The sequence below is a fragment of the Balaenoptera ricei genome, chromosome 9 (genome assembly GCF_028023285.1).
Source record: "Balaenoptera ricei isolate mBalRic1 chromosome 9, mBalRic1.hap2, whole genome shotgun sequence".
NCBI lineage: Eukaryota > Metazoa > Chordata > Mammalia > Artiodactyla > Balaenopteridae > Balaenoptera > Balaenoptera ricei.
Window position 1 is genome coordinate 108,510,300 of NC_082647.1, and position 13,234 is coordinate 108,523,533.

At 41.7% G+C, this 13,234-nt stretch overlaps 1 long non-coding RNA gene across 1 annotated transcript in view; it reads right to left on the reverse strand.

Moving 5' to 3' along the window:
- Positions 1 to 1,592: 1,592 nt before the first annotated feature.
- The window catches only part of LOC132371621 (uncharacterized), a 63,922-nt gene continuing 52,280 nt past the window's right edge, over positions 1,593 to 13,234 (reverse strand). The window contains exons 6-7 of the long non-coding RNA XR_009504899.1: positions 10,970 to 11,025; positions 1,593 to 1,697 (exon numbers count right to left, since the gene is read on the reverse strand). This is a non-coding gene — a long non-coding RNA (uncharacterized LOC132371621). The remainder of the gene's footprint in view (positions 1,698 to 10,969; positions 11,026 to 13,234) is intronic.

Here is a 13,234-nt window from a genome sequence, read left to right on the forward strand (position 1 = left end):
ATAAGCCAGTCTGGACCCATTGAAAAGAAGCCGGGAACCAAAGGAAAGGGAAGGGTTACCGACGATGATCCCATCTAGGAGAATGCATCTCCGAGGAGGAGGGACATTCTGGGACATACCCGCCTGGAGTCCCCCAAAAGATGCAGGGAAACGTGCACACAGCGCACCCCCGGCCCGCTGAAGGCAGACAGGAGAGCGGAGCTGGACGTTTGGGCCCCTCTGGCAGGAAGAGCTGCTTCCTGCTCGACATCAGAGCCGAAGGTGGATACTGCGTTGTCAGCACCGTTTTCTGGCTATAAACACTGCTACGCATTCCCTGGCAACGGAGTTTCAGGGTGCGAGCTTTCCAATTTCATATCCATTATTCTGTGGTTTACACACGCGCTGGAATCGGTAACGTTTAGGGCCGTGGACACATGTAGAAAAACCAGAGCCAGGCTGCAAGAAAGCTCTATTCAGCTGCCCCCTGAAGGCTCCGTGCTTAGCAGGGGTCACAGACCGACTTCCGCCTGCTACACAGGAAGAAACAAATCTTCTCCCTACACGAAGTTCTCTGATAAAAATGATCCATAAACAAAACAGAAAGAGTATGTTCTTAAGATAATTAAGGTGACGATGACATTTCAAAAATGACTGAAATCAAGATATCGCTTAAGAAAGGAATACTGGCTTTGCTTTTTTTCTGTAAGTCATTCTCATTCAAGGAGCTCTGCTTTAGAATCCCACAACAGATATTCAAGATGGCATATAGTTGGTCATAACCATAATAGAAATAATTACAATTTTATATATATATATAAAAAGTCGACACATAGCACTTATTCTGTGACAAATACTGAATTAAGTACTCTACTTTCGGAGCCTCACACTCAACAATGGCTGTGATAAGAGTATCTCCATCTTAAAAATGAGTGGACACAAAGCTACCTTCCCGAGTTCACATGGTTAGAGAACGAGAGCTGGCTTGAATCCATGGCCGGCCAATTTGAAGGCCATGGTGTTAATCATCATGGCCAAGTGCCAGAAGAGTTCTCAGCTCAGACAAGCATCTAAACCGAAGCTCTAGCCCGCAATCTGAAGAATGCCCACACCCCCCACACACATTGAACACGCAAGTCTGCTGGGAGAAATCTTGTGGTCTGTGCGGTAGGCACTGCAGGGCACCGTGAAGACGACCACTCATTGGGAAAGAACTCCAAAAGCAGTGTGCGGTGTAAGTTAATGAATTAGAACTCCATTGACAATCGTTGACCCAGCACGTGTCCATTGCTACAACAAACTAGTGAATATAATAAAAAAAGAAGCAGACTCACACGTGACCCAGCACGTGTCCATTGCTAACTCCGTTTACAATAACTGACCCAGCACGTGTCCATTGTATACCGAGAAAGATCATTTCATAGTTTTATCTTTTCATAAATACGTGCTTTTTCTAAGAGCCTACATCTCATGTTAAAATATTTTGAAGCAGTAGGTTCAATACATCTCTAATTTAAAGGGAGGGTAGGACTTTCTCTGTATTCAGTGTAAGTGAACAAAGTACAATTTTCCAATTCTGCCCAGAAAATGACTTTTCCCTGCTTCCATGGACCAAGGAGACAATTGATAAACACACCACTTACAGCCACTTGGTGTCTTAGCAGGAGCCGAGATTTAAACGCCAGTGCAGGGAATACACACGTGCTCTCTTTCCGGCCCTGGAAGACAGGAAAGGTACACCAGTCCGAGTGCACTGTTCATCCCCAGCAACGTGTTTACGCAGAGAACTGTACGGAATGACAGAGGTCACTCAGCCGTTTGGCCTCTTCCTTTCTTTGGTAATGGGAGGCAGCAGGAGCCCAGGTTCTCACGAGCAGCAGTGGCGGGGCAATCCTCACTGGGGTTGGACAGACTAGAAGCAGATGTGGCACCAGCCGCCCCCAAGCAGTCCTGCGCGCTGCTCTCAGCGCATGTGCAGTGGGGGTTTCCTGAGCTAAGACGGCAGTGAGTCAAACAGGCATCTTTATTTCAACACGTTAAACAAAAGTGCAGGACTTGACGGGGTAGCTGAGAGTCAAGGTCACTCACTTTCGAAAATGTGGCTTTTTGAAGGTGAATTCAAACATCTGGAAACACTTTTAAAAAATAAATCACTTCTGAACTGAAGCACTAAACGGCGATTTTTTTGGCAAGGGGTGTATCAGGGTTACTGAGAAATGAACTCCTGGCAAACGACGAGCTTAATGCTCCCCTCATGAGATCAGCACATAATTCACTATATTCTTAGAATGATTTTGCTTGAACTGTTTCAAGAGTTGTGCCTGGCAGGAAATGAGTTTAGGGTGAAGTGGAGACACAGGCCCTGCAGCTTCTCAGAGCAGACATGTCAATCGGTACTCATATGTGTATCTGCGTGGAGTCATGAAGCTTTACAGGAAATTGTTTTCACATACGTGGTTACGAATCTTATTGCCACAGACCCACAGAGTCCAAATCTGTGAAAAACCATATTTGATGAGAGTAGAGAAACTCTACAAAGAGAAACAGGAAAACACTAAAATGGAATTAAGCACAAACTTTTTTTATCTGAAAGAAAATAGAATAATTGTGTCAAGACCTCACAGGATGGAAACCTCTTTGCAGCAAAAAAAAAAAAAAAAAAAAAAAAAAAGGCTTCCTGTTTCGAACCTTCATTATGTTTCTTATGTTTCTTGTACTTCATTACGTTTCTGTATATATAGTCAATTCTGCAGTCATAATAGAAGGCACAATTTCTGCATGTGTGTACAAAGAGGAAAAAACAATGAGAAATCATAAACATAATTATAATTACACTAACAGTGATAAAAATGAAATATATTAACCTCAGTACACCAGTGAAAAGGTACGAATGAACAAATGAACCAGGGCCCTGTAAGAGGTACCGAAACACATTTTATTAAGTTTATTTGTTTGTCTTTCGTTTTGTGTATATATATTATTTTATTAATAGCTCTTTAGAAGACCTGAGGGAACCCTTTAGACTAACGTGTATTCTGGAACTTCCTCTGATCAACAAGAATTATAGGCGTTTTCCTGTCTGTGTAGGAGCATTTCTCCAGGGATTCATGCTGTTGTTTTGGTAGCCTCACTTTGAATTGGTAAGAGAATATTTAAGATGGATGAGAACTCATTTTTTTAGGAAGAAGGAAACATTTCCCCAAACTTGGAAATCGCCATTGGGCATGTGTAAAGAAGTGAAATAATCTTTTACCACATGTGTATACCTGTAAGAGACAAAAATCACAGTCTGTTCTTAGCAAAAGGCAGCAGGTGGGACCCCTCCATCACCTCTGAAGAAACACCTCACGCTCCAAATCATGTGTCCTCCATGGTACCATATTCAACAGTAAGAACATTAATTGGTATCAACCATAGACACGGTAATCTAACTTTAGAGAACACTGTATACTAATTTGTGTCCTTAAGAACATCTTTATTCTAAAATTCAGATATTATAGCAAGGATGTGAATGGGTTTGCTCCTCAGAATGGCTGGAATTTGAGATTTCACCCATAAGTTCAGAGAATGTTTGTCAAGTGGTGATTTTACTCCATGAAATTTCCTCATCTACCCCTGGCCTTTCAGCAAAGACCACTAAAACTGAGTCAAAAATCTATTTTAAGACATAAGAGAAAATATGAGTTTGATATAGTCTTTTTCATTAAAATCTGAGTGTGTTATCTAATTTTATAGCTCTCAAACTTCAGTGTGCATCAGAATTACCTGGAAGGTTTGGTAAAACACAGGTTGCTGGGCCCCCTCTTAGAAGTTCTGATTCAGTGGCTATGGAGTGGAGCCCGAAAATCTGCATTTCTAACAAATTCCCAGGGCATCCTGAAGGGGCTTATCTGGGGACCAGGCTGTGAGAACCTGAGCTAACTTAATCCTTTTTTTTTAGCCTCTCTGAAAGGTAATGGAATAGTAAGTACATATCGGTGATCACAATGTTATCTGTTTCATTTGGGTTGACTGAGTTCTTCTCTGTCGAGTTAACAGCTAATTCCTTGAAAATCTTCATCCATAGAAATATTAACTAGCACTTTTCGAATGCTGAAACAAAGGATATCAAAGTTACTCGAATTGAGTATTAAATTTAGCCAAGGCAAAAGAGATACCACAATACATTTATAATGCTCATTGCGAGGTTAAAAACGTCTTGAAGGGAAAAAGCATTTTCCTGGCCATATTCTTTAGAAAACCACTGCCATGTAAGTTTCGTGTTCAACAAATATTTGAGTGCCTATTTTTTCTTTTTTTTTTTTTTGAGTGCCTATTTGCACCAAGTGCCATTGTGGGTGAAGAAGGCCCAGGTCAATGTACAAAACAGGTGAAACTCCAGTCCTCTTGGATTTTTGTAAAGGGCGAGAGATGACAAACAAACAATAAAATATAAAGAATGTCAGATGAGGATTAGTGCCATGGAGAAAAGTCACAAGAGAAGTGAAGGCACAGGTGAGGGTATTAGTTTCCAGGATGGTCAACACGTTGTTAGCAAGGAGGTGACATTTGAACAAGATTGTGAGGATGTGAGGGAGTGAAACAAGTCACATCTAGAGGAACAACATTTAGGACAGAGGAAGCAGCAACTGCAGACGCCTGAGGTAAGTACTGCAACATGAGGTATTTTCACTTGATGACCCTCCATGACTAGGTACAGGGCAAATCCTTACAGGGAGTGAAGAGTAAAACTCCCTATAAGGATTTGAATGGTACCGAGGTCACAGGAGTGAGGCGGCTGGAAAAGCCAGGCAGAGAAGGGAGACAAGTGAGCATGGCGAGTGATACCGAGCTAGTCCCTGGGGCTCCGTCCCGCTGGCGACCCATCCGCTCAGAGCCTGTCTCCCTAGACCAGCGCTGGGCCTTCGCCCCCTGACCCCTGTCCCCGGGGGTTGGGGACCCTCCACGTCTGGGTTCTGTGAATAGACCTCCTCAGCTTCAGAGAGACACTGGTGTCAACAGGAGGTGGGACCGTGATGCAGGTGTCCACCTCCAAAGGGAAGAGACATTTGGAATTTCTGGTCCTTGAGATTTTCAACAAACAAACAAACAAACAAACGACAGACAACGTGAATGCAGAGTTGACAGTGTATTAGGACAATTCAGGAACATGGACAATCAGCCCATTACAGCTAAGTCAAAGGGTCATAAGGACACTCACAGGCAAGGCCATTTTAATTTTACGCAAAGAAATTTGGAGTTTGTTTAAAAACCAAGAATGCTTTGTTGAAGTCAAGCTTCTATGTTGCTGAACGTAGAAGAAACAATTTCACTTGAGAAGTTTTCCAAGAATCTCAGTAGGCTGTTAGTGTTGGATAGGATTATATTTTCTCCAACATCTCAGTACAAGACCCTTAAAAATATATACCTAAAGTACTGGTCTGTGCCGCCGTGTTGGACTAGTTAGCTGCTGTTTTAGGTTAGAAGACCCGACCCCGGGGCTCTGTCCTCACCCCTCTTCTGGTCTCTGTCTATAGTCACACGGTTGGTGACGTCTCTCCTGTGGGGCCACATGACAAAGCCTGCCATGACCTTGAGATCTACGTGCTGACTGCCTATTTGACAGCTCCATGTGGACGTCTAATGATCAGTATCTCCAAAACTGAGACTCTGAACACCCCTCCCCAAGTCCACCCCACCCACAGCCTTCCCAGTCTCGGATGCTGGCAAGCCCATCCGTTGCATGGTCCGGGGACCCCTCTCGTTCTGTCACAGCCCACATCCAACCCACCAGCAAGGCCTGCTGGCCCTGCTTCCAATACACCCATAATCTGCTCCCTTCTCAACACCCCTACAACTGCCAGGCCTACCCACAACGTTCAAAGAGAGGCTCACAAACATATTTCTCAATAATTTAAAGGTATAAAGCAAGCCATTAAACTTAAGAAGTCTTTCTTGAGAAATACATCTTCCAAAGGATGTGGAGGCCCAGAGGTCATAGAAGTCCGAAGCTCCTTGGATCTCTGTGATAGAATGCCATCAGCTGAGGGTGGCAGGGGCAGCCCCAGTCCTGACCAGCTCCCCTTCCCACCCTGGCCCCGCGTGCACACGCGTGCACACACGCGGACACAGGTGGACATACACAGGCTCCACCCACACGCGGTCCCAACAGCTGCCCTGGCCACTAGCAGGCTCCCGGCGTGCACGCCGCCTGCATGCCCTTCCTGTGTTATGGTTGCTATGGAAAAGTTTGTTTCTTTCATCTTATTTCACGTGTTCGGTTTGCTATACTTTATTTCTCTTTTCCTCCTCTTTTTAATCTTCTTTGAATAGATCAAAAGTTCTCTGCTATCCCTGAAAGTTATACATTCTTCTATTATTCTTCTTACATTTACATCTGACTTTTTCAGAGTTTCGCTTATGCTTTTATTACCCTATCACTGTTTCAAGGTTATGATTATGTCTTTTCTCGGGATAGCTGAAGAACCTCAGCATTCTCTCATGTGGTGGGTAAGAATCCAGGGATTTGGGTTTGGGGTGATAGATTTGTGTTTCTAGTCTTTGGAATGTGTGCGTGTGTGTGTACCAAGTATTCTACGCTGTGGGGTGTGAGCACCCCAAGTTCCATGCCAGCCTATAAGTCCACGGAAGATTTTGTCAGTGCATAGGATGGGGGTGCTGTCCAGCTTTGCCTGGGCCCCAGCTCTCTGTACCCAGGGAGCAGCTCCTGCAAGAGGCCTGCTGCAGGTGGAGTGAGGGTCTGCAGGGGACACGGAAAAAGCTCAAGTCCACTCCCTGCAGGACCTCTGCCTCTTCTACTCAGGGACCCCTTCTCTTCCCAAATTGGGATCCAACCACTTCTATCTCCCACCTTATTTTATTGGCTTATTTTAGGAAAAGAGCAATGCTCTGAATTTATGAAGTGTTTTCTCTCTCTCCTGGGATCTCCAGAGTTGGGTTGTAGGGAAACAGGTGGCTATATTACTTTCATATCTCTCCCACACGAACACTTTATAAAACAAATGTATGTGACCCACAGGGTACTGGGGATGAAACCATTGAGTAGCAATACCTTCAAACTACTCTGTCAGTGAGGGAGAATTTAATGTCACTATCCAAGAAGTATTACGACAATCTTGTCTTGAGAAATCTATTTCAAAATCAGACATACTCAAAAGACATTAAAACGTCCACCCCTGCACCCCGTCAGTTTGATGGAGAAGATGCAGGAAGGGGCGCCCTTAGATGACAGACTGGACCTCAGCACAGCAAAACACAGATCCACTCGACCAGCAAGTACGTGGACTGATTTTGCGGGAACACAAAGCCTTCCTGGAGGTATTATTGATAAGGGTATTGATAAGGGCTACCCTAAATGGATCTCTGGGGAAGTATGTAGATATGCAAAGACTAAGGACTTTCTACAGATACTTCCCAAATGTTTCACTTTTCCTCACTAAGTCAAGAGTTAAAACAAGCAAACCTCCCAGGTCATACATCTGTCTGGACTGGCAAGATCCTCCCACCTCTTGGAATCCTAACTTGGGAGGTCCAAGCAGCCCATCTTCAAGAAGGTTGTCTTCACAAAGCCATTCAGCCCGGGTGTGTCATGCACCTTAACGCAGGGCCCAGCAGCGAGCATTTTGATTAAAGTGCAGAATTCCATGCAGCATCGAAACGAATGGTGTGGAGATGAACAAAGTAGCTCTTTATTGTGGACGTTGGAGGAAGGTGTGGACTCGTCTCTGCCCATTATAAGAGTGCAGAAAAAGAATACAGGAAACATAAAGTCTGTTGCATAAATGAGAAAGCCTGTTTCTGTTGTGATTTGCTGTGATATTCAAATCACAGAGAGGAGTCTGTCGGAAGCGCTCCCAGCTGAGACTGGTTTGTCTCAGGAGCGACCGTGTGTGTTGGGAGGCCCTCAGCTGGACACCGTGAGTGGGCATCTCGGGTGGGACACCACGCCCAGGGTCATGGAGCCCCTCACACTGGCTCCCAAGCACCAACTGGTAAATACACAGGAATTCTGTGACTGGCTTGTTAAACTGTAGCTTGACATTGGCCATGATTGGAATATCTACACCACAGAAATCAGCAAATGCTATAAATCAGAGCTTCTTTTTTTTTTTTTACTTCCAAAAGCCCATGTTTTCACGTGAACCAATATCTTAGCAATAACGCCACGACATTTCTCCCTTAGAAAGAAATGAGCTGCAATGAATTTAAGTGAACAATAAGAAGAGCTTAGATATGGAAAGACAGCTTGCCTTTCGTCCTGCTGCTTCAAGAACTAAAAGTACACAGTTTGATATATTTTGTACTTACTGTACAAGATTAGATTCATTGACATATTGTAGTGAATGCTACTAATTGCACATTACTAAAGTCCACGATGTTTTATGATGAAACAGATCTACCCATTATCATATTTTAAATAGCATATTTTCATTCGATGATTCTCAACCACTTATTTAAAAAATGCTCATTTATACTACAGCAACAAACTCCAGGAGAAGAAATGTAAAAGTTAGAGAGTTATTATGGGATGACCACATTTTTCAGGGAGGTAAAAGAAAGGGAATAAATACATCAAGCTCATCACCTTCAGTTTATCCAGCACACAGCAAAATGCCATGAGAATTTTGGAAAGGTGCCTGGTAATGTTTTCAAGTCTACAGATCTGAGGATTCAGATCTTATATTGAACTGAATTATGAAATTGGATTATAATTGGATTATGAAAGATCCTGCATGTTTTTATAGATTATTTCAAAATTATGGTAATAATTTTCAGCATAAGTATTCACCAGCCAACGTTTGGTTTCCTATTATTTCAGAAAAACTTTCCATGAATCCTGATGTGTTTTCAAAGTCCATCCAGTGGAGAAGGAGCTGAAAGGCAGAAGACCCGAAAGCTGCTGATCTGAGTTAGCAGAGAAAGTTAGAAAGGCCTCCAGCGGCCTTGCAGGAAGCGCTCGTCACCTTCCTAGCAGCTCAGACTCAGCGAGGGGCAGGAGGCACCAAGCCAACAGAGCAGAAGTACAGGCTAGTAATTAGGGAAAGAATAAGGGAGTAACTCCCCAGTTAGCAGTTTCCCAGCTGAGATGTGAGTCACTGAAAGACAGAAACTCGCTCCTCTGACTCATCTACAGCATTTTAAGGCCACAGCACTCACGCTACTGAATGCAAGTTGGATTTAACACGGAGAGTAAATTTGGACACAAAAGCACATATAGGAGTTTTTTCCCACTTATCATTGCACAAATTATCCTGGTCAGATAGACCTGGGCATCAAAAAGCCTACACTCAGAGGAAAGGTACAGTCAAAATCATAAGGGAGTGAATAAAATAGATTTACTGACTTTGTAACATCAGGAATGGTCCTAGACCCAGATAAAGATGTAGAATAATTATCTGAGCAAGAAAGGTGCACGCCTTAGACTGAGTGAAGGGCATCAGGACTCCAGTTACAATCCAATGGCAGCTGCAAGAATTAGGTTAAGTATTCAAGTAATTTTATTCCTGGCATAAATCTTTACATACCGAGTAATGTCTGAAAGAACGTTCCAAATTTATTCTAGAAAAAAAAAGGAGTTTTGTTTAGGTGCAAGGAAAGTTGCAGTAGGGGACTGGAGAAAAAAGAGCAAACACAAACGTAAAAGAGATGTTCAGAAACACCTTCACGCTTCCACCGCGTCCTGCGTGGACTGTCTGCTGATGAGGAAACTTAGTTTGATCTCAGCAGTTTTCTACTTCATATAAACTATTCCTAGTGTGCTAAGGCCACAGCACCCCATGATGGAGGCAAGTGATAGAGTTTATATTTAGTGCCAGACCTACTGAGGGTTTTCTCTCTCTGCTTTGTACATTTTCTGGGATATTTTAAAGGTAAGTTAGAAAGAACAAACAACATGCTGTTTCCTGCTCCAGATTACTCCCATGAAGTCCACTACAAATTTTATTTCTTAAGAAATAATACCAAAATACAGTGTGTGTGTGTGAAAAAAAAATGTAAACAATGCTTGATAGGATAATGAGATTAGAGATGGTCTTTTAAATTTTTCATTGTTACGCTAATACAATACCTTTATAAAACCTAAAAATCTTGAAACAACATATTTTTAAAAAATTGTGGTAAAATACACAAAACAGAGAGTTTATCATTTCAACCATTTTAAAGTGGACAGTTCAGTGAGATTATGTCAACAAATTTTTAAAACTTTCAGATGGCACCTGAATAAAATATGTGTTGTCCATTGGTGATTTTAATATATCTGGTATATAACTAAAGTCACCACAAAACTTTTTCTGGGAAATTGGCAGATCATAAACATAAAAAATTTATTTTGCTTTATATTAAACCTTATTTTACTGTTTCAAAATTCAAATTTACTCACAAAAAAGAGTCAGTTTCATATTAGATTTGGTTTAACAAAAAAAAAAAAAAAAAAAGAAATAATACCTGACTCAAAAGGGCTTGGAAGTGTATTTATATTCTGCACACAGTGTGACAGAGCAAATAACACTGAAGTTGAGTCACAGTTTCAAGTGAGAAACCCTTAAGTCACACCACCCTAAGCTTCAAATGGTGTTAGGTTTACATACAGGAAGTTGAAGGGAGAATGGGGTTCTGCAGACGTTTTTTGATCATTTCTGTTCCAAGAGGAAACATATTTTTCTATGTCCTGATTGCAAACAACTGGGCTGAAAACTCAAAATGTACCATCCTCGTCTGTCATAGAGATAAGATATCACCTGAGATGATGAGAAAGTGTCAATATTTCATCAACTCAACAAACTACTGTGGAGCATCTGTTTTGTGGCTGTCACCCTGCCAGGTGCTAGAGTTACATAAAGAAAAGAAACATATTTACTCCTCCCAGGGACTTAGAGACTGCTGAAGAGACACCTGAAAGAACTATTACAATATAGTCTGTGTTATTCCAGTACAGCCTGGAGAGTGCAATGCTCAAGGTGTGCACATAATGATGAGGTGTGTGTGTACTTACATGACGTACATTGTGTCCATATGCAGGAAGCCTGTCTTGCTCAACTGCAGAGAAGTCTAGGAGCCAAGGAATGAGACAAGAATAAAATCAATGATTTGATTACTATTAACTGTGTCAATTCGGAGGGAAAATAATAGGAGAGGTTTTTAAAATTTCATAAGTCTGTATACAAAAGGCATCCTGGGAATATAGAGGGAATCCCACATGGTCTACAGAAGTTCTGGGGAGAATGTTCTGGAGAAATGATATTTCCATTAAGACTTAAAGTGGGAGTTTGCCAGAGAACTGAGGGGGAAAATGGTCACGGGGCAAGATAAAAAAAATGTAAAGTGGTTTGAAATGGTCTGGCAAGTTGGGGATGACAAGCAGTTCTGCTGCTAGATCACAAAATGCAAGGCCTTGCCCAACAGCAGATGGCAGCCTCTGAATGAGACAGGACCTGGAAGCCAACCAGGCCAGGGACCAATCCCACCTACAAGTCCATCCACAGTAGTCAGCCCAACCACAACAGAAGGGCCAACCCAACCCACATAGGGTTGCCCCTGTAGAGCAAATAGCTCTGGTGACCAGAGGGGAGTGTGCTGCTGGGCCCCAAAGGACATCTCCTGTATAAGGCCACTTCTCCAAGGTCAGAAAACATAACTGACCTACACAATATAAACTAATAAACACAGAGAATTAAGCAAAATGAGGCTACAAAGGAATATGTTCCAAATGAAGGAATAAGATAAAACCCCAGAAGAGCTAAGTGAAATGGAGATAAACAATCTACCCTCCAAAAAGTTCAAGGTAATGACCATGAAGATGTTCAATGAACTTGGGAGAAGAATGGATAAACACAGTGAGAAGTTTAACAATGAGTTAGAAAATATAAAGAAGAGCCAAACTGAGCAAAAGATACAATTACTGAAATAGAAAATATGCTAGAAGGAATTAACAGTAGATTAGATGATACAGAGGAACAGATGAGCAAACTGGAAGACAGAGTAGTGGAAATCACACAAGCCAAACAGGAAAAAGAAAAAAAGGATTAAAAAAAAACTAAGGACAGTTTAAGAGACTTCTGGGACAACATCTAGCATACTAACATTCACATTATAGGGGTCCCAGAAGGAGAAGAGAGAGAGAAAAGGGCAGAGAGCATATTTTAACACCTAATAGCTGAAAATGTCCTAAACTGGGAAAGGAAACAGACATCCAGGTTCAGAAAGCACAGAGAGTCCCAAACAGGATCAATCCAAAGAGGACCACCCAAGACATATTGTAATTAAAATGACAAAAATTAAAGATAGAGAGAAAATATTAAAAGCAACAAGGGAAAAGTGACTAGTTACATGCAAGGGAACTCCCATAAGACTGTCAGCTGGCTATCCCTATCAAAACACCAATGGCATTTTTCACAGAACTAGAACAAATAATTTTAAAATTTGTATGAAAACACAGAAGACTTTGAATAGCCAAAACAATCTTGAGAAAGAAGAACAAAGCTGGAAGTGCCATGCTCCCTGATTTCAAACTATACTACAAAGCTATAGTAATCAAAACAGTAAGATTCTGGCACAAAAAAACCAGACAAATAGATCAATGGAACAGAATGGAGAGTATAGAAATGAACCCACACTTTTATGGCCAATTAATCTATGACAAAGGAGGCACGAATACACAACACAGAAAAGAAAGTCTCTTTGATAAATGATGTTGGAAAAACTGGACAGCTACATGCAAAAGAATCAAACTGGACTGCTTACTCACACTGCACACAAAAATAAACTCAAAATATATTAAAGACTTAAATGGAAGGCCTGAAACCATAAAACTCCTAGAAGAAAGCATAGGCAGTATACGCTTTGACGTCAGTCTTAGCAATATGTTTTTGGAATATCTCCCCTCAGGCAAACAAAAACAAAAAGAAACAAGACTACATCAAACTAAAAAGCTCTTGCACAGAGAAGGAAACTATCAACAAAAGAAGGCCACTACTGAATGGGAGGATGACATATCTGTTAAGGGATTAACATCAAAACTATGCAAAGAACTCATACAACTCACCTTCAGAAAAAAAATAAAACCTGATTAATAAACGGGCAGAGGACCTGAAGGGACATTCTTCCAAACAAGATATACAGATGGCCAATAGACACAAAGAAAGATGTATAACATCACTAATCATTAGGGAAAAGAAAATCAAAACCACAATGAGGTATTACCTCATACCTCAGAATGGCTATTATCAAAAAGACAACAAATAAAAAGTGTTGGCAAGGA